General features: G+C 40.3%; 1 protein-coding gene across 2 annotated transcripts in view; it reads left to right on the forward strand.

Annotated features, from left to right (window-relative positions):
- LOC127431520 (contactin-associated protein-like 2) overlaps positions 1-22803 on the forward strand; it is a 588401-nt gene that overhangs the window by 478256 nt on the left and 87342 nt on the right. The window lies entirely within an intron of this gene.

A 22803-nucleotide genomic window follows, 5' to 3' on the forward strand; every position in this document is an offset into this window, starting at 1 on the left:
AAAGTTTTTATTCAGACTTAATAGAAGCCTTAGTTTTATTTATTGTTGTTGTTTGGTTATCAATAGTTGTGTCACCATTATGGTGATTAGTGTTGTAGGGGGTAACAGCTAGGTCCTCAATATGTATACTGAGGAATAAAACTCAGAGTCAGGTTTTGCAATAATCAAATGAAAGAGTTTACTCTGATTATTCTTTGCAGGTTCAATAAGCATCACTAGTTGATGAGATACAACAGTTTTACAAATTTTCCAAAGCAATTATAGTCATATGCAAATTACATTAAGGGTGTCATCGTACCACAATTTCTAGCATTCTGGTAGGTCAACTACAAACATTTTAACATATTGCAAATATGGACTGTTTCCATATTCGTGCAAACAATAATTGTTAGCCATAACATGAATCGAGGTCCCATCCTTGTTTGAAACAAACTTATGATATCAGATATCAGAGGTTAGCCATCAGGTATGGCTACTCCTTTTTCCTTTATGTCAAAGGGGTACCAAGGAGAGCAGCTAAAATCCTTGGAAGTTATTTTCGACTATGGCAAAGTCACATTTGAGAGGGCGCAATAACTATAAATAATTTAGAGACATAAGTTACGGTATCTAGACATTCAATGTATCGGTGCTATCTTCTTCTCCTAAGACTTGCTGGAATGTCGGGCCTCATCATCTGTGGAACATTAGGACAGAGCACAGAGAGAACACAGAAAAGATACACATGGCTAAAAGAAACATAGTATAATATCATATTAAAAAAACTAAAATCTCTCTCTCTCTCTCTCTCTCTCTCTCTCTCTCTCTCTCTCTCTCTCTCTCTCTCGTACAGTGAATACTGATTGAATAAAATAGAATCAAATGGTTATAGAACAGTTGATTAATTATATAATAATTATAACAGATGCATATGTTTGTGAATAAATACAAGATAAATGCATATTACCAAGAAGCCGGGCTAAATGAGTAATCACTGTTACTGCACTCCTGGCATAAACCAGACCCTCAGTCACCCCTCAGATCACATACATGTTATTTGCACCTTATAGTAAAATAAAAAAAAAATAGAAAATTGATTCATATAATAAAAATAAATGAGGACGATAAAAGATAAGGTATAACTTGTAAAAATAAAATGATTTCGAAAATCCACCCCTTCGCTGTTCTCTTGAGCTGGCACATTGGACCTTCTTTATTATTATATTATGTTCTTCCAGCCAGTCAATTAATGTGTATGTAGAACATAAGATGTTGCACTGTGCTACTTGGAAGACAAAACCTAAGGTCAGACTGAATATCTGATCCTACCTTGCAAATGGCACTGTATGTGACAACAGTGATGCATTACACATAAAACATAAAAGCAAAAACAGTAAAGGATATTTCAGCAAAATGATATCAGCAAATTGAGATTTGATGAGCTTACAGTATAACATGAGTTGTTAACAAGACACACACAGAAATCAATGCAACAATGGTGACAAACAAACATACTTTTACGTTAAAAAGTCAATGCTGAACATTAAAATACAAGTAACTTAGACTGCAACAAAAACAACTTTAAAATAAACTTAATACATTTCTTCATGTCACAGTGCATGCTGGGAACTTAGCTGTTAATTTCAACAACAGTAGTTCCCTATCTGGCACTCACTTGACGTTGTGTCAATGTAGTGACACTAGGGGTCACTCTTGGGAGCCCCAAACACCTCTGCTTTTTGAAAAAAGGCCAATAGGAATTGGCGAGTGGAATTTGCATGCCACTCCCCCAGACATACGGGTATAAAAGGAGCTGTTATGCAACCACTCATTCAGATTTTCTCTTCAGAGCCGAGCGGTTGTGTTCAGCGAGCTGAATTACTCTGCCGATCTATTCACCTCGAAAAGCTGTTGGATTTACGGTGCATTATAGCGGCTTTTCCCCCTCTTGCACTGGTGAAGTGCAGAGAACGCCCCTGGGTGCTTCAGCAGCTAAAAGAGTATATTCTTCCTACTAAAAGAGTATATTTTCCCTTCTTAAAAGAGTGGCATTAACGGAGAGCGTCTTTTTAAAAGATGCCTCTCTGTTTGTCTATTTCCTGGTTGCGGTCGTTACCTCTCCGCTTCCGATGGCTACGATCGCGGTCTTATGTGCTTGGGCGCTGCCCACGCGGAGACAGCGTTCGTGGATGGGTCATGTTCTCACTGCGAGAGCGTGACCATGGCAATGCTGTGGTCATGGTTTTTCCTTCGTTAGAAGGAAAGACCACCCCAGCGGCTCTCCGCCTCGGTCCTTCTACCTACGGGTTTGAGGCCATGTCAGTTAGCACTGGGGGCGATTTGGGGACCCCAGTGGGAGCCACTTCCCATGGACCTCCCATTCCCCAGTACACTCGTTTGCCCCGCTGGGATGAGACCGCCGGCTCATCTCAGGGTGAGTTCGCGATCTCGTTTCGGTGCTCGCGAAATGAATGAGCTCTCGATTGCAGCATCGGAGAGCGGGCTGCCCAGTCTGAAGTTAAGGACTCTACTGGGCTCCCACCTTCGGATGTGGTCGCCCAGTCGCAGCCTGACGCACAGCTGGCAGCCATGCTTGCGTGTCGGGCTGGAGTGGAACCCTCCACCCCCCCAAACCCTCGCAGCCTGACGATTGGTTCCTGGGCCCGGAGCGCCACTCACGGCCGCACCCTGCCCCGGTCCCTTTCTTCCCAGAGGTGCATGAGGAGCTCACGAGGACGTGGCGGGCACCTTTCACTGCCTGGACCCGGTCTCTGAGCTCCTCCGCTCTCACTACCCTCGATGGTGGGGCTGCCAGAGGGTACTCGGCGATCCCCCAGGTGGATAAGGCGGTTGCGGTGCACCTGTGCCCGCAAAACACCACCACCTGGTGGGAACGCCTGAGACCCCCGTCCAGCGCCTGTAAGGTTATGTCGTCTCTGGCGACTAAGGCCTGCGGTGCCGCTGGACAGGCCGCCTCAGCCCTGCACGCCATGGCTCTCCTGCAAGTGCAACAAGCCAAGGCGCTAAGAGAACTGCATGAGGGTAGTTCTGACCCGGGATTGATGCAGGAGCTGCGCTCGGTGACCGACCTCGCTCTCCGGGTGAGGAAGGTCATGGTGCAGTCTCTCAGGCAGGCGATGTCCACCCTGGTGGTCCAGGAGCACCACCTATGGCTCAACCTGGTCGAGATGAGAGATGCTGACAAGGCATGGTTCCTTGACACCCCCATTTCCCAGGTCAGCCTGTTCGGCGACACCGTCGAGGACTTTGCCCAGCAGTTCTCGGCAGTGAAGAAGCAGACGGAGGCTATACAGCACATCCTGCCCCAGCGTGGCTCAAGACCCCGCACCCCATCTCCGTCGTAGCCCGCCTGCAGCCCGGCCCCGGCGTGCAGCCCACCGCAGGAAGCAGATGCCACCCATCTCACGGCCGGCCGCCAAGAACCCTAGGAAGGCTTCGAAGCGCCCCTGAGAACGGCGACCCAGGGACAAGGAGATCCACTTCTATGGAGCTGGTAGAGAGACCACTCCATCCCCCGGTGGAGGGTTGGGAGGAGAATCTTTTGATTCATTTTTTGCCGCATGCCCAAGAGGCTGCGGTACCCAAAACTTCAACAAAATAGTCATTTCCTTGTTCTCTGAGTCACATGTCAGATGCGCACGGCCGTCGTCACGACTGCCATCCACCATCCCATTTCGGGAGGTTTGCCGCTTCAGCGGTGGACACCCCGCCCCTGCACACCCAGCTATGAAACAAACACGCCCACACTGGGTTGGCTCCGACAGACTGCTGGGATGATGTTCCTCCTCCCCCCTCCTCAACCAATCTTATGGTGGGTATCAGGAGGGAGGTAAGTTCTTCGATGTCCCTGGACTCAGCATGTTCTAGACGGCTGAGGTGCCTGAGCACCAGGTCCCTGTGTGCGCACAGTAACTCTCGAGAGTGAGCTAGGATCAGCTAAAATGCGTTTTTGCATCAGCATCTTGAACGGGAGTCTGTGCAAGATTCTATAATCTCCGGGTGGAGCCGGTTTGTCCCGTGTGTTTTCAGGTCCGAACAGATAAGTTCCGGGACAGCTGGCCGGGTGTACCGCTTGTGTATAGCACCTTTCCCCTCCCATGAGGTGGAGACGTGCGCCTTTGACTCCCAGTCGTGTTCACAAGCTGTGACCCCTGGATGACTTTCCTCCTTAGCCCTGTAGCAGGTGAGTTTGCGGAGAAACTCGCTGCCGGCCCAGTACATGTGCTAACTAAGCCCTGTACTGGGGTAGGTGCTCCATATGTGCTGGTTCCCCATAAGTGATCCCATGTGATATATCTTCCGCTAAATCATTTCCCTGTCGGTAAACTGCATCTTCCTTGGGCAGAGGCCCCTCTGCCCCCGGTCACCATGCCTGTAGAAACTCCTCCCCCCTCGGGTAGGACCTACCATGTGACTTCTCCACATGACATACTTCTGACAAGATTCGGTAAGACCATGTGACGTATTTCCACTCAAAATACCCCCCCTTCTCTGGGTGGGGTGTGGTCTCCGCAGTGTCTTCCCCTTGGGAGTGACACCCCCCCAACGTAGACATTTATGGCCCCCAGTCGGTTAACAAATTCCACTCTTTTTGGGGAGAAAAAAGAGCAAAAGAGGCCACGACTGGGCTAGCCTGTCCTTATTTGTTGGGCAGTCGACTTGTTCCCGAAGGACCGTTTGACACTCATAAGAGCGTTGGGGGAGGTTACATGACGGCCTGGTGAGCTGGCTACGAGGTACACAACGGTCTGCCCGTCTCGCACCGCCAGTCCACGTAACACAGTTCAGCTAGTTGTGGCATTTTGTATAGGGACCCCTAGTGTCACTACATCGACACAACATCGAGTGAGTGACAGATAGGGAACGTCCTGGTTACTTTCATAACCTCTGTTCCCTGATGGAGGGAATGAGACATTGTGTCCCTCTTGCCACAACACTGAACTACCCGCTGAAATGGCCGGGACCTTGTCTCGGCTCCTCAGCACAAAACCTGAATGAGTGGTTGCATACCAACTCCTTTTATACCCGTATGTCCGGGGGAGTGGCATGCAAATTCCACTCGCCAATTCCCATTGGCCTTTTTTCAAAAAGCAAGGGTGTTTAGTGTCACTACATCGACACAACGTCTTGTTCCCTCCATCAGGGAATGGAGGTTACGAAAGTAACGAGGATGATAGTATGTAATTTGACAGCAGTAAACAGTAAAACACTGTATTTTTACAGTATGATGCTGGCAACTACAGCTTTATGCTTTATTTACAAAAACAGTAGCAAACAGTAAATTTCAGCAACAGTAAGAACCGTTAATTTTACAGTAACATGCTGGCAACCCTGCTGCCAGTTCTTTACTGTTTTTTGACGAGAAAATCTTTAGCAGTGCATGAATAAGTAGATGTAATTGTGTTCCTAATAAAGTTCTCAGTGAGTGTATGCAATTTGTGGGAAAGATGCAGTACTTAGTGGAGCAGGTAGGGACCATCCATAGGGGGCTAAAGTCTAAATTTAAGTAAATTTAAAATATTTGAAGGTCCAATTTGATTCATAGATGTACAAAAACCTATTTAAAGCTGAATAACATCCAGAAAGTACAAAGGTGAAAGGTCACAACTGGTTCTTCTCATTCGTTTCAAAATTTACCCTTTAAGACAATGGAAGGAACCATTTGTTTTAAATTGTTATTTCTCTTAAACAATAATATACACAAATTAATTTTCTTTTTTATTTTGTTTGATGGTCTTGAAAGCTTTTGAAATTTATAGAAGATTGTGTCCTTTGAAAAACACTTCCAAGCAGTAGAATCCACTAGAAACAGACAACTTGTTTTGTGAAATCACTATAATTCATCACAAATGGGAGCTGATTAGTTTGATGCATGATCTGTAATGTGAAAGGCTATACTTCAAGTTGTAATGCCATTGTAATATTAGTATTTGAAAAATATCCCCACAAGAATTGTAAAACCTGACAACACCTATATTGTGGGGACAAGCCAGTGTTTTGCCTTTATAAGCATACTAATATGTTATATCAGTAATGTTATTTATATAAATAAAAATATACATAGAAATTTAGGTTTATCTATAGGGAATAGAAAATAGCATTTGCTTAGTAGAAAACAATGGAAATTAAAGGAAAAGTTCCCACCATGATAGAAAAACAAATGTGTGTGTTCAGAATACAAACATGAAGTAACTGTTGTCAGCCCTCGTTACATTTTCAAGCACCTTTATTCAGAATACTTTATAAAACTTATTTACATTTTTGACTTTAAAAATGTTGTTAGAATACTTTTAGAATACTTCTCTTATAATGACCACAAAATAAGGCAGAAATAAAAGAAAAAAATCTTGTCAGTCAAGTGAGAAGCTGCATGCCCTCTCGTTCTCTCTTCCCCAGAGCAGCTGCAGTGCTTGTGCAGTGTTGCCAGGGTCGCTCTTTCACAACAAATGTGGCTAATTTGAAAACACAATTGTTGGTTAAAATTATAGGATCGCAGGTTGCGGTTTTTGGGATACAGTGTCTTTTTTCATGTACAGTATAATGATTCTGGGATTGAATATCTGGCAACTGCACCGGCATACCATTGTCTTAACAATCAGTGTCATGTCCGCTGTGCACCAGTATCAGTACAGCAATGTTTTTTTTTTCACGAATATAACATTCGAGCTCATGATACATTGTTTCCCGCGATTGTAATTGCTGTGTAAATAAATTTCTGCAGCTGCAGATGCGTCCTCTATGCCGATCTTTGCAGTGTAAAGATGGATGGCTCTCGATAAGTATATGATGAATCACGTCCAAACCGGAAACTTGAAGAATCTGTTGAGAAATAACGGTTATAAATAACAGTAATATTAATAGGTAAAATATGGAAGAAAGTACTGCAAAGACTGAGAAGGACTTGAAGTAGATCAGAGGTGTTCCAAAACAACAACAGAAAAACCTTATGTAAATAGCTAATGTAAAATGTATGGCTTTGTGGTGGTGGGGGTGTAGTTGAGCGGCAGTTTGTGAATGGAGAGCGAGATCAGGAGATGAGAACGGTAAGGATCAGCACCTGGCAATGATTGCCTCTAACAGCTGTTTGTCATTGCAGTGAGAGTGGAGATGGACTTTAAGAGAGAGCCGGGAACCAGTGAGGGGGAGAGAGAGTTACGAGACACAAGCTGAAAGAGACTGTGTTCATTTGTGTCCACTGAGAAGCATGTTTTGAAGTGTGTCCACTGAAAAGCATGAATTGTGAGTGTAAAAATAAACAGACCGTTTAAGTTGGATTCGCCATCTCCCGCTTACTCCTTTTCCGTAACTGTGAACATTGTTACAGGCTTATAGACGGAAGGGCGGCAAGTTCAGTTTGGCCCATATACTAACATCCAGACATCATAATACTTATCTAAATAAAAAATAAATAAAACAATTCACATACAAAGTGATTCACACAAAACAAAATAAAAAATAAAAAATAAATAATAAATAATATGGCCTAATATGGAAGCAAGCCTTGTTAAAATCATTAATATTCTGTCTGCATTGTTGTCACAGGACCTCACTGTTTTGTTTAATTTCTGCAAGTGGCATCCAGTTATCATTCTGAAAATAAATATTGTTTATTTGCATTTCTTATCAAATTTTGTTTCAAAGTGTATTATTCTTTGTAAGTCCAATCAAATAATGTCTCAAGAAGATTAACATGTTAAAATATTAAAATCTTGTAGTTGACCACAAACTGCCTTCTCTTTGCCTTTATGCCTTCCATAAAGAAAAAAATAGTGTACAACTCCACATCTAATTTAAAGAAACTAGCTATTCTGATTCAATTAGATGTTAAAAGTGGAGGTGTAGCAGTTCAGATAAGATAATAATTCCAAGATAATAAAACACAATTCTTCCAGTTGTGCATTGCCTTTATAAATATGTGTTCTAAAAGAATTTTAAATATGCTACTTTTTTATGTGATGTATCAGAATACATTACTGAATATATTTAAGAGAGAGTATTTGGTATTCAGCCCAGAATACTTTAAAAAAAAAATAAAAAATGTCATCTGTTTCTCAAAATATTCTGCCCAAACCTGTGTGTTTGCAGTCTACCAGCAGCATCTGTGGATCTGGCACTGGCCCTGGATTTGCCTCCAGGCTTGTATTTACATCTGCCAATACATCCCCATTTAAACCCTCTCTAAAGTGATGACTCATGCCGGTTCCTTCAAGGAGCAGTCTTCCTCGACGTGTTGTCTAAAAGAACTGCTGTCGCAAGATTTACAAAGTTTTCAAGTTTACTTCTTTGGCGTAGGGAATATGTTAGCTGAATGAAACATTTGGCAAAAAGGAATGCTCAGTAAGCATATAAATAATGAAGACATCAACAGGCTCTTTGTCATTTTTTGTCTTCTGTAATGTACTGAGCATACATCATCATAGACTCTTCTATCTTTTTTAAAAAAAGGAATAGTTCACCCAAAAAGGAAACATATGTAATGATTTATGCACCCTATAGTCATTGCAAACCCCTATGAGTTTCTTTCTTTCGTGAAACACAAAAAGGGGAGGTTTAGAAGATTGACCCGGATGCTCTTTCCAAACAATGAAAGTAAATGGGTACTGGAGCTATTGTGCTCCAACAATTATGAAAAAGTACCAATAAAGTACTGTAAAAGAATGTAAAAACTCCATATGACCTGAATGCTACTGTGAATTCCAAATCTTCTAAAGCCAGTGATAACTTTGTGTGACAGTTTTTCGTATTCCTTTAAGGTTGCCAAAGTTGTTGCAGAATCTAAGCTTTCCATGAATCTAATACTTGATTTAACATTATGCATTGCTGTAATGTTTCTTTTTGAAGTGCTCCAGATTACATGATCTTCACAGCAGAACACTGCTCTTGCTGTCCTTCACTCTATAAAATGTATTCACTATTGTCACAGCTGAAGAACACTCAAAAATCTTATTGAATCAGCATAAATCACATCTGGACATCGCTCAAAGCTCCTAAAAAATCATAACCAGAAGTGACATGCATGAAATTATGATGCTTTGAAAAAATCAGTGAAACATTCCATTTCAAACACAAGATTGTAATCCTTGACTGAAGACAAGGAAAGTAGATCTACAGGGTCAGCACTACATACTAAACTGACCACTGTGTTCACTGACATGGAAAAAAACTGCTCCATACTGGCCAAAACATAGGGTGACCAGATTTCTGCTCATGGAAAACGGGACAGACCCCTCCCAGCAAAAATGAAATTGACATATCCTTACCTAGGTGCAGATCGATGCGAAATAGAGGGTGCATCCACATCAGTAACCATTGTCACCTTGTATTTTTCGCTAGCAGCAATTTTTCTCAGTGTGCGCTTGTCTTTCAAGAGTTTATCATAAAATGCAGAGCAGTCCAGTCCAAAATTAAGACGTATGAAAAGCATTGCCTTTATGACTGTTACACTGAGTCAAGATTTATGCTGTGTTCATTAATGAGAACACACACTCCACAGATACAGATGTCCCAGGCAGGCATAAAATAAACTCCACGACCTTGGTTAAGACTCCAAAGTTGATGGCCTTGCTCTCCAGCTCACGAAAAACATCTGTCCATCTCTCAGACACAGCCGTCTTGTTCATGTTCCACTCAGTGATGCGGCAAGTGACAATGTTTTTCGCACAAGCCCACTCATCAAAGAGTGTGGTTTTGTCAATCAAACTGAAAGCGGGGATTCTGGAGTAGAAGTGTTCGAGGCTGCTCTGAATGTCTTTCCACTCTGGGATGTCTCTCAGTAGGGCCCGCTCAAGTTTTTCTGCGTTTTCCAATGAGCGGCTCCAATTTTGGTAATCCACCGATGCTTAATAAAAGTTTCTCACCCCACATAAGAAATCATCTGCTTGCATGTCACCAGCTTCAACCAGGACATCCAACTGCTTTTTAATGTCAGAGGGTATGAATGATTCCTCCAGCCTGGCCTGCAAGCCTTTTCTCAGGTCATGAATGTGCAAAGCCACTTCTGTGGCTGATATATTGTTTTGCTCTACTATCTCCATTGCACGGTTAAAAGTGGCTGTTTGCTTGAGTGCAAAGCTAATCCAAAGTTTAGTGCAAGGATCGCTGAAAATGTCTCTTAGAAACTTTGGGCATTTTTCTTGAGAAAGAAAGTATGCACGCAGACCATTGAAAATGTGCAGTATTCTTTCAAGAGCTGGACCAAGAGAGAGGAAACGTGTGTTGCCATGCTGCAGTAATTTCTGATAGTCCAGCTGTATAAAAGAGAGTATGTTGCATATAACAGCTTCATATTTGGTGCAGGTAGAATATTTTTTCGGATCATACAATTTCTTGATCAATTTCACAGTGAAGTCAGCCGACCGAAAACTATGGCCATGCACAACAGAATGAAAAGCAAAAAGTCCTTTACTTGCATGTACCATGTCAGACTCTGAACTTTGCTTCACAAAAAAATCGAAAACACTTGGTGTGGCACACTTACTTTTAGCAGCATCGACATGCTTTTTTGTATGAACATGTTGCGCGATGTCGGTGCAGCCTCCATGGGCAATGGAAACGCGAGCTCCTCAAATCTCACACCTCACTTTACTAGGCTCTGTCTGTGACTACTTTTTTAGAAATTTAAACTCTTTTTGAAGATCCTCATTAAATATACATGCACGCTTCCTTGACATTTTTCCTGCCGCAATTTCATCTGTGTGCTCTTTCAAACGGACTTTTCAGTAATTTCACTAATTGGGCGTCTATTGATAGGGGATTGTGATTGGATAGTTTAATCCAATAATGTATTTCAAATAACACGGTGTGATTTTATTGGTTTTACAAGCCCCTTGGCTACCTTTGATTACAATACTCATGTGACTGAGAAAACTGCTTAGGTGATAGAGAAATTTTAGGAGAGGGGAAATACAGGAAAAAACACGATTTTTTCAGAATAGGTCAGGACACTAGAAAAAGTGCTTAAATACTGGACTGTCCTGGGAATAACAGGACGTCTGGCCACCCTACCAAAACATCCATAGGTCTACTGCTTTAAGCGGTTTGTCTGTAATATGAACAGCCACTGCGCTTCTCTTCAGTATTGTCTTTGATTAGCTTTGAATGCAATCAATAAAGTCATAATATATGCTAATACAGGTATCTTTCTTTCTATCTATCTATCATTGGGGCAGTGGTGGCTCAGCGGTTAAGGCTCTAGGTTACTGACCAGAAGGTCAGGGGTTCAAGCCACTGCCAATATGCCACTGTTGGGCCCTTGAGCAAGGCCCTTGACCCTATCTGCTCCAGGGGCACCATATCATGGCTGACCCTGCACTCCAACCCCAGCTTAGCTGGGATATGTGAAAAAAAGTATTTCACTGTATATATGTATAATGTGTGACAATAATAAAGGCTTTCTTTCTATATATATATATATATATATATATATATATATATATATATATATATATATATATATACAGTGTGTGTGTATATATATATATATAGTTTGATTAAATATGATTGTAAATTGTGTATTAAAATAAATAATAATTGTATTTAGAACCCCAGTGAGCAAGCCGAAGGTGACTGGCAAGGAACAAAAAACTCCATAAGATGTTGGTTAATGGAGAAATATAACCTTAGGAGAAATCAGTCTCACTGTGCTGGCCAGTTCCCCTCTGGCTAAACAGCATGAATATACACCAATCAGCTACAACATTAAAACCACCTGCCTAATATTGTGTAGGTCCCCTTCATGCCACCAAAACAACGCCAACCCGCATCTCAGAATAGCATTCTGAGATGCTATTCTTCTCACCACAATTGTATCTGTGTTACCATAGACTTTGTCAGTTTGAACCAGTCTGGCCATTCTCTATTGACCTCTCTCATCAACAAGGCATTTCCGTCCACAGAACTGCCACTCACTGGATGTTTTTTGTTTTTGGCACCATTCTGAGTAAATTCTAGAGACTGTTGTGCGTGAAAATCCCAGGAGATCGGCAGTTACAGAAATACTCAAACAAGCTCGTCTGGCACCAACAATCATCCATGTGATTATCTAATAAGCCAATTGTGTGGCAGCAGTGCAGTGCATAAAATCATGCAGATACAGGTCAGGAACTTCAGTTAAAGTTCACATCAACCATCAGAATAGGGAAAATGTAATCTCAGTGATTTGGACCGTGGCATGATTGTTGGTGCCAGACGGGCTGGTTTGAGTCGTTCTGTAACTGCTGATCTCCTGGGATTTTCACACACAACAGTACTTAGAATTTACCGGCAGTTCTGTGTACAGAAATAACTTGTTGATGAGAGAGGTCAACAGAGAATGGCCAGACTGGTTCAAAACTGACAAAGTCTACGGTAACTCAGATAACCGCTCTGTACAATTGTGAAGAGAAGAATAGCATCTCAGAATGCTATTCTGAGATGTAAGTTGGCGCTGTTTTGGTGGCACGAGGGGGACCTACACAATATTAGGCAGGTGGTTTTAATGTTGTGGCTGATCGGTGTAATGCCAATATTAGTTATTTAAGTGCAGTGCAAGTCATGGTTTAAAATTAGTAAACTAAGTACGTGTTAAGGGCCAGTGTTTAAACAAAGATTTTGTATGAACTGTAAGATTAATAACTAATGTCTTTGAAGTTCATCCTGGATTAACTGCAGAAATTCACATAGATGCATTGTCCTTTGTTAGTTGGCTGATGAAGGATTTTGTTGACAATTAGTTGATAGTCTGTGTATTCCATTTTAAGAGTGTAGTCTTTCATTAGACCAAGGTGATGCAGGCAGAGATCAGTGAGGTGCATCACAGTTCAGCCGGCAGTACATTTCGGTGAGGTCTATCCTAAGTCCAAGGTTCAGGCAGTGGCATATGAATTATCCCATGTCTTATGGTTGGAGTTGGGATTAGTTCATCCCTTGAAGTCCATCATAATAGACTGAAGTGATGTCTGGCTGGTGCCAGCTGCATTTAGTCATCATCACTCAGAGACACATAGCAGTGGAGTCCGACACCAAGCAGGAATGGAGCTGGATCTGGCCGGCTCTGGTAACCTCAGGATATGAATCACAATGCTGAGACAGGGAAACAAATTGAATAATATTAGTGTAGATGCCATTACATTTTTTGCAGAGTTATAGATCATGATAAATGTTTCTGGTTCTGGCAGACCTAACTAAAGCATCCTAATTGTGAGTTGATGGATAAATTAGGTGTATGCCTGGCTAAATAGATGAACCTTTAGTCTAGACTTAAACTGAGTGAGTGTGTCTGCATCCCAAACAGTGTTAGGGAGACTATTACAAAGTTTAGGAGCCAAATAGGAAAATGATCTACCTCCTTTTGTGGATTTTTATATTCTAGGAACTATTAACAGGCCAAAAGTTTGCAATCGTAATGAAATATGATGGAATATAGCGTGGTAGAAGGCCACTTAAGTAAAAATTTTAACTTAATATGAAATTTAACAGGTAGCCAATGTAACAATGATAAATTGGAGCTAATATGATCATATTTCTTGGTTCTAGTCAGCACTCTGGCTGCTGTATTTTGAACCAATTGAAGTTTATTTATTGAACTTGCTGGACATCCTCCCAGTAATGCATTACAATAATCTAGTCTTGAGGTCATGAACGCATGAATTAGTTTTTCGGCATCAGAAACAGAGAGCATGTGTCATAACTTAGCAATATTTGGTGGAAGAATTCTGTTCTACAAACATTGGCAATTTGATTTTCAAAGGGTAGACTGGTATCAAATATAACACCTAAGTTCTTTTCTGTAGAAGACGGTGTAACAGTACATCCATGGGGTGTCAAATTATATTTTAGCGGCTTATTTTGAGAGGTTTTTGGTCCAATATTTAGTACCTCTTTTTTGTCAGAATTGAGTAGAAGGAAATTTCTGGCCATCCAATCTTTGATTTCATTGATACACTCTGCTAATTTAGAGAATTGTGAAATTTCGTTGGGTTTTGAAGAAATATAAAGTTGGGTATCATCGGCATAACAGTGGAAACTTATTCCACGATTCCTGATAATATCTCCCAAGCATTTGTAAGGAGAAAAGCAGAGGCCTTAAAACTGATCCCTGTGGCACTCCATACTTAACTTTTGTTTGATTTGACAATTCCTCATTTACACAGACAAAGTGATAGCGGTCTGCTAAATAGGACCTAAACCATGCTAATGCAAGTCCACAAATGCCAACACAATTCTCAAGCCTATTCAAGAGAATGTCATGATCTATGGTGTCGAAGGCAGCACTAAGATCTAAAAGCACTAGAAGATAAATGCAGCCTCAATCAAATGATAAGAGCAAGTCATTTGTAACTCTGATAAGTGCAGTCTTTGTACTGTGATGGGGCCTAAATCCTGACTGAAATTGTTCATATATACTATTTCTCTGTAGAAATGAACATAGTTGGGACGACACTACTGTTTCTAGTATTTTCGACATAAACTGGAGATTTGAAATCAGTGTATAATTAGCCAATTCTCCAGGATCAAGCTGTGGCTTCTTAATAAGCAGATTGATAACTGCCATTTTAAAGTTTCTTGGGACATCTCCTAAGGAAAGCGAGGAATTTATAATATTAAGAAGAGGTTCTGAGATTACAGGGAATACCTCTTTTAACAGCTTAGTTGGTATTGGATCAAACATTCATGTTGTTGCTTTTGATGTTTCGATAATTTTTGTCTTCATGACCTATGACAGAGAAGGATTGAAGTTGCTTGTGAGGAAAATTATGAGGCACTGTTTTTTGGGGTACTGTGACAGATGATTGCATAATTCCAATTTTATTCCTGATGATTTCAATTTTATCAGTAAAGAAATTCATGAAGTCATTACTGTTGTGCTGCGACGGAATATCTGGTTCAGTCGAGGCTTTATTCCTAACCAATTTAGCCACAGTACTGAATAAATACCTACGATTGTTGTGGTTATGTTCTATGAGTTGCTAAAATATGCTGACCTGGCAGCTTTTAGTGCCTGTCTGTAGCTACAGACGCTATCCTTCCATGCATAGCGAAATACCTCTAATTTTCTATTCTTCCACGTGTGCTCCATTTTCCAAGCTGCTCTCTTGAGAGTGTGATCATTGTACCATGCTGCAGGCTTCTTTCTTTAATTTTCTTTAATCGAAGGGGGCGACACTATCAAGAGTGCTAAAGACTGTATTTATATTTTCTGTTATTTCATCAAGTTCTTCTAGACTTTTTGGCTTACTGAGTATATGAGATAAATCTGGAAGATTATCAGTGAAGCTATCTTTAGTGGTCGAAAGAATAGTTCTACCTGAATGATAGCATGGTGTAGATTGAGTAACATTAGCTGATTGCAGCACACAAGAGATGAGGTAATGATCTAAGATGTCATTGCTCTGCAGCAGAATTTCTATAGTATCAACATCAGCTCCACATGACAGAATTAATTCTAGTTTATGATTATGGCGATGAGTTGGTCCTGTCACATTTTGTCTGACTCTAAGAGAGTTGAGAATATTGATAAATGCTAATCCCAATGTGTCATTTTCATTATCTATGTGAATGTTGAAGAAGTCACCAACAATTAAAGCTCTATCCACAGTGACTACTAGACATGATAGATAATTAGCAAATTTACTAAGAAAAAATCAGAATATGGCCCAGGTGATCTACAATATATACTGTATCAGGGGATAAAAGACAACAGAGATTTTTATTTGTATCTGACGGTGTTACATTAAGCATTATTTGTTCAAAAGACTTAAACTTATATCCTGTCCTCTGAGTAACACCAAAAACTTCACTGTAAATTGAAGCTACACCTCCTCCTCCACTCTTCAGATGAGGCCCATGTTTATAACAATAACCTGGGGGAGTAGATTCATTTAAACTAATATATTCATCTGGTTTAAGCCAGGTTTCAGTCAAACAGAGTGCATCCATACAATGATCTGTAATAATTTAATTTACAATTAGTGCTTTGGATGAAAGTGATCTAATGTTTAATAGCCCTACCTTTATATGATGTTTATCTTCAGTTTTTTTGTTATTTTCAAGTTTTACCTTAATACATTTTTTTCTAAATAATTTAGTGAGGGGTTTGTGTTTGGTAGTTCTGGGAACAGACGCAGTCTCTATGTGATATCTAGGCGATTCAGTCTCTATGTGTTGTAGTTTATGTGACATGTGTGACGTCTCAAGGCAGCTTGTAGACGTTTGGATAAGCCAGTTTGTCTGCTTCCTGACCTGGGCCCCAGTTAGTCAAATACTATCACTATAAAGGGATGGGGTCCGTCTCTCTTTAGCAGGTCAGGTCTACCCCAAAAACTCTTCCAGATGTCTATAAATCCTGTGCTATTCTCCAGACACCACTCAGACATCCAGCCATTCAGTGACACTAATCTACTATAAACCTTGTCACCACGATGAGCAGGGAGGTGTCCAGAGCATATTACAGTGTCTGACATCGTTTTTGCAAGTTCACACACCTCTTTAAAATTATCTCTAGTGATCTTCGACTGGCAATGCCAAACATCGTTAGTGCCGATATGAATACCAATTTTAGAAAATCTACGTTTGGCATTAGCTAGCACAATTTCATCTGATGTCAGATGCCTGAGCCCCACAAATGCATTTAACAATAGTGGGTGGAGTCTCTATTTCCACATTCCTTATAATAGAATCTCCTATAACAGTGGCGCTTTCAACATGATTCTCAGTGGGTACATCACTGAGTGGGAAGAATCGATTGGAAACCCTAAAAGGATCGGGAGAGTGGTGTCGCTTTGCTGAGTGTTCTACCCACATCCAAAACGGCTTCTCTTTCTCACTGACCTCCACTAGCATTCGGATGCGTGTCTCTAACTCATTAAACTTCTCCGTCAGCCTGACTAATTCCTTACATTTATCATATGTAAATCCCTCACTGCTGACGGAAGATGCTATAGTAAACATGTGCCATGTAATGCAGGAAGCAATAACATGAGCAGATGCCATGACTTACTGCAATTGTTTGTTGTTGTTGTTGTTGTTGTTATGGTTATGGTTGTTCTTGAGCGGCGAGGGTTTGAGATCAATGTGAATCCCTAACGCAATTGTTTGCTGTTGTTGTGGAGGTTCCTGAGATTGATGCAATAATCCTTGTAAAACACAGAGAAGAAAACGAATGCACACAGTCGAAATGCGAGATGTGGACAAGTGGAAAAAAGAAAAGAAAAAAGAAAAGAAAACGGGCGCGTGGGATAATATACACGCAGCTGAAACTGTAGAAAAGCTGTAAAAAAAATGAAGCACACGGTAAAATGGCAAAGGATAAAACGATGAACATAGAGGAATAAGCAATGCTAAGCAGGCTAGCAAGCTACAAACAAACAGACTCGTGCAGTTGTGTGCTCAGCTTGACCCAACAGCACCTAACATTTGTCGGGTACACACTTTTGTAACGGCATCGTCAATTTTCCAAAATACAAAATGCAAATGTTTAATACATCACACACAGTGCAAAGTTTGTACACTTTTGCAACCCTGCCACAGCTGAAAGTGTGCAGACTGCATTTGAAATATGAGTTAAATATATGTAGAAGACAAATGGAACATATTTATGAATATCCCTATCTGTCTTTTTTGTGTATTTAAAAGCTTAAAAAAGGACCCAAAACTATCATTAAAGTGCACTTAAAAAATTGGTTTACTTAGAAAACCCTAGGAAACAATTTCCATGCAGAAATTGGTTGTACATTTAACAGACCATTTTTTTAAGTAAAGGCACACACAATTCTTGGTGGCTTTAATTAGAAATTCTCAAGTAAAGTTTACTTGACAATGTCTTTGTACATTTTACTCAAGCAATCTAACACAGAATTGAGCTATGCTTTTAAAAGTGTAATTACTAGTGTTTCAAAGCTTTTTTTAACATGTGTAGTCATGTACCACATGACAGATAAAGACTTTCTACCATGAAGCTTAATGCTTGAGATATAATCTATTAGACAACATCTCCATCACCTGGTGATAAAAGCAAGTTCTGGAGCTGTACAATAGACCTGAACACTTGGTGCACAAAACACGATGACGGTAACAATCAACAGAATTTTTTTTTTGATCATGAACAGGTAATCTTGAGTAAAAACTGAACTTCAGTCTTCACAACACAAGAAGTTACCAAGTGTAACAACAAAATCAACAATAAAAATGGTGTGAACAACTTGCAAATAGTAAAACCATGCAAGCTCATTAATTATTCAAGCCCAGTGCATGGTGGGAACACCAGCTTCAAAAAGTTTAGTAAAATGTACTTATTTCATTTACCTGTGAAATTTACTCAAATTAGCAAATAAATACATACGTTTTCTTCTTTGGGATTGATACATGATGAGACATTGTAAAGATAACAAACAATAATAATTAATATTTAATGCTTATCCAGAGCATTAATTTTTACGTTTTTGAATTAAGTACAAATTTAGAATTTACTAAAGATTTTCAAGTCCACACTTACACAAACTTATTCAGTGTAGAAAGTACTTTATCTTTTCTGCTTTATTTACTTCACCACAAAATCACTTTTTTCAGTGTAGTCAATGTGACTTGTCCATCATATTCCAAGTCTTCTGAATGTACATGATAATCTTGACGTCCATGAGCGCTTTTTTCACAGTGGCTTGTGTGTTCATATGAGAACTTGCGTTGTTTACCGCTAAAAACAACGCAGGTTCTCGCATGAACAGGCAAACTATTCCTTTAAAGCTGAAGTGTGTAGCTTTTATTTATTAAAATACTTTCTCTTATCCCAACTGTAAGGTAAATTTTCTCGAAAACTGTTAACATTGTGTCTCTGTGTCTATAGAAAATCGCATTGAGTGACCTGTCCATACCAAAACAATAATATTGACTCAACCAGTGGCGTGAGCTGGGGGGCAGGACTATCTGTTTGTTTGATCGATTACAGACAAGGGGGCATATTCAGAAAACTGTTTGAAAACATTTAGTTTTGCAATTCTGTTCGATGGCGCTAGTTGCGCAGGAATTACACACTTCAACTTAAGCACTGAATCCACCAGAAACCCTTTTTTTATGTTTATGCCAGGTGCTACTGCCCATACCTGATTGGCTGCTGACCACCATTTTTCACCTCTCAAAATAATGGAGCATTTCTCAACTTTTGGATGCTCTTACCACTGTCTGTCGCATAATCCCACACGCAGGGCTGCTGCTCAGCTCCTAAGAGGATTATTTGAACACATCCGCTCTACTTAAGTAAATTGTTCAGTGCCCTGTAAATTGAAGCTCACACGTGCCCATACGTTCAACATACTGGGGGTACTGGGGGGTGGGGGGGGGGGGGGTGATTAAATTTTCAGTAAGCACAGACTGATTTCAGCAGCAGAAGTCTTTCTGACAGATGAATTAAAAGAACAGGTTCATAAGGGTCATTTGTTTGTGAATCGGACAACAGGTAATTTTCGGCCAGCATAAAAATGTCATTTTAGAGTAAAAAAGCAACTGTAATAGCGTTGTGTATGTAATAGCGTTTACTCCCTGTTCCTTATGGGACCAGAATCCATGTCTCGGGCGTTGCTCGCATTATAGGGAAATGTGTTCAAGCTTAGATCGATGCAAAAATGTCTGATTGATGTGCAATAAATGACGCCGCTTGTCAGTTATTCGATTCAAAGGTGATGATTTTAGGATACATGAACTTTTGGAAGCAACATATCAGTTTCCTGTGTGATCAGGTTGCTATTTCATAACACAAAGTTAAAGCTGCTGTAAGCGTTTTCAGCTGTTTTGCCAACTTTGACCACTTGCCCTCTCCAAAACCTCACACTTCAAAGACGTCAACCAACCTGAACACAAAAAATTATGCATAGACGGAGCTTTTCTGATTAGCTCGTTTTCTGATTGTGTGAAAAAGCACAGCCTGACCCCCTGACTCTCTTCTGTATATAAACACCAGAAATATAAAGGGTAGGATGGTAGTAGGTGGGGGGCCGGAGTTGTCCTGCACCAGCTGAGCAACTGGCATAAAAATGAATGGGAATTCTAATAAATAGCTCTCTCCAGTTATTAAACATCGTCTTGGGGCATTGGGCAAGATTTTTAAGGACACCTATTTTAGTGATATCTGATTGTCAGAGAGTAGGGGCATGTTATCTGCATGGTATTCAAGAAAATTGCTCCTTTGAAGATAAACATTCACAAAAGAGTTTTTATTTACAAAAAAATTACAAATTCATACATTCAAATGTTACATAAAATAGTTTATTTTTTTTATTTTTTTTTTGTCCTGAGATGACTCCATCCTCTAATATCTCTTCCTCCTGAGCTATTTAATCCCCTCTCTTCCTCTATGCAGTTCTGTTTTATGCACAACATTATAGCAGAGAAAGAATCAGCATTATTTAGCCCTGTGATTTAAAGCATAAGAGTCTCAGAAGTCTAGAAATAAATCTGATCTCTCTCTGCCGCATGACTGATTATTAGTGGATTTCTATCTGTATCTATGAGTGTATGAGTGCATTTGCAAAGTATATCTATCATTCAGTGTTTGTGTTGATATGCGAATGCTTTAGCATTTAGCTGAATATATGACTCAACCCCATACTGAAAAGATCAGCATAAGCCAGCATGAATCTTCATGTTCAGGCTGTTTTATTCTGATTGGTGCTGGTTTAGGCTGGTCTAGCTGGTCTCCCAGCCTGGACAAGCTGTTTTTAGGTGATTGGCCATCAAGTCTTCCAGCCTGAACAGTTCAAAAGTGCCCAAAACCTCTCTAAAACCACAAAAAATAGAGCAACCTAACATGCCTGGCCATGCTGGGAAACAAGATAACCATCTTTTCAGCAGGGAACAGAAGTAGTATGTCATTTTGGTAGCATATAATTTCATTCCATGCTGCATATGGAAAAGAAGTGTGACTGAAACAAATTTTATTTTTCAAATTGTATGAGGAGATATTTCAACAGAATGCCAAACAAGAGATGGGCCACATGTTGCTTTTATTTTCTGTCTCCCACACACACACACACGCACACACACACACACACACACACACACACACACACACCTACACACTAACACCAGCCACAGGATGTCCAATAACTGACCACAGAAAATACCTGGAGATAGTCTGAGCTAAACTTAAGTTTACCCCAAACTTACATTTGATTTTGAGTGATCTCTCATTTGATCCCTCGGCTCAACGATCACCCAAAATAACCCCCTAACCAGAAAACTGTACCACTCATCATGTCAGAGAGACATGACACTTTATTTGTGTTTCTTCCACTCAGTGCACCTCTATTACAAGGTGGGTGGGGGTCAATCCCTGAGTGCTATTGGAAAGAGATGATGGCAAGCTGGCTTTGAAATGACTCGGGGGAACCGCATGCTCTAAAAGACCTCCATTCCCCTCCATTCCACATATACATACAGTACACACACAACACTTATTTTACAGTAATGGTACTATCAGAACTAGCTAATGCTGATAATGGTACATTTCCACTTAGATTTTAGAGAAGGGTTGACTTCTTTGATTGAATTGTTGTTTTCCTCTTGTTTGTGACTTTCATGTGATTTCTGATGATGCAGGTCATTTCACCAATGGTTTTTTTGAGTATGCACAGCCTCTGAAGTGCAGACTAGTGTGTAGAATGCAGAATAACCCTTCTAAAAAGACTAGCATTGCTGGTTACCAGAATATGTTGTGTTTTGGATGCTGGTCCCTAGTAAAGGATGCTGGTGTGCTATCTTAAAGGGATAGTTCACCCACCCTCATGTCGTTCCAAACATGTATGACTTTATTTCTTCCATAGAACAGGAGGAGAAATTTTGAAGAACGTTGACACTGCTCTTTCTTATGAAAGTGAAAGTTGACATTGTGCCTAACATCTTTTCTTATGTTCCACAAAAAAAAGAAAGTGTTTTGGTTTGGACCAGCATGAGGGTGAATAAATAATGACAGAATATTCTAAATGAAAATTCATTTACTCACACTCATGCTATCCCAGATTTGTTTGACTTTATTTCTTCTGCAGAACACAAATTAAGATTTTTAGAAGAATATCTCATCTCTGTAGGTCCATAAAATGCAAGTGAATGGTGACCAGACCTTTGAAGCTACAAAAAGGCCATATAAAAGTAATCCGTAAGATTCCAGTGGTTATTCCATATCTTTAGAAGCGATATGATAGGTGTGGGTGAGAAACAGATCAATATTTAAGTCCTTTTTTTTTTTTACTTAAAATTCTCCTCCCTGCCCAGTAGGTGGCGATATGCACAAAGAATGTGAAAACAAAACAAGAATGTGAAAGTGGAAATTGATAGTAAAAATGACTTAAATATTGATCTGTTTCTCACCCACACCTATCATATCACTGCTGAAGATATGGACTTAAACACTGGAGTCTTATAGATTACCTTTATGTGGTCTTTATGTGATTTTTGGAGTTTCAAAGGTCTGGTCATTATTCACTTGCATTGAATGGGCCTACAGAGCTGAAATACAGTATTCTTCTAAAAATCATTGTTTGTGTTCTGCAGAATATAGAAAGTCTTACACAACTGGGATGGCATGAGGGTGAGTAAATGATGAGAGACTTTTCATTTTTGGTTGAACTATCCCTTTAAATTACCTTAACCAGCTAGATTTCTTTGGTCAACCAGCTTAACCAGAAAAGCCATGTTAGTCAAACTGCTTCACCGACAAGGCATTGCTGGTCCACCAACTTAACCAGCACCAAACCAGCATAAACCAGCCTGGACTTGCATGGGAATTCATTTTGGTCTAAGCTGGTCTTTTAAGCAGGGATGACAGATAATAAGTGATTT

The sequence above is a fragment of the Myxocyprinus asiaticus genome, chromosome 41 (genome assembly GCF_019703515.2).
Source record: "Myxocyprinus asiaticus isolate MX2 ecotype Aquarium Trade chromosome 41, UBuf_Myxa_2, whole genome shotgun sequence".
Classification (NCBI taxonomy): domain Eukaryota; kingdom Metazoa; phylum Chordata; class Actinopteri; order Cypriniformes; family Catostomidae; genus Myxocyprinus; species Myxocyprinus asiaticus.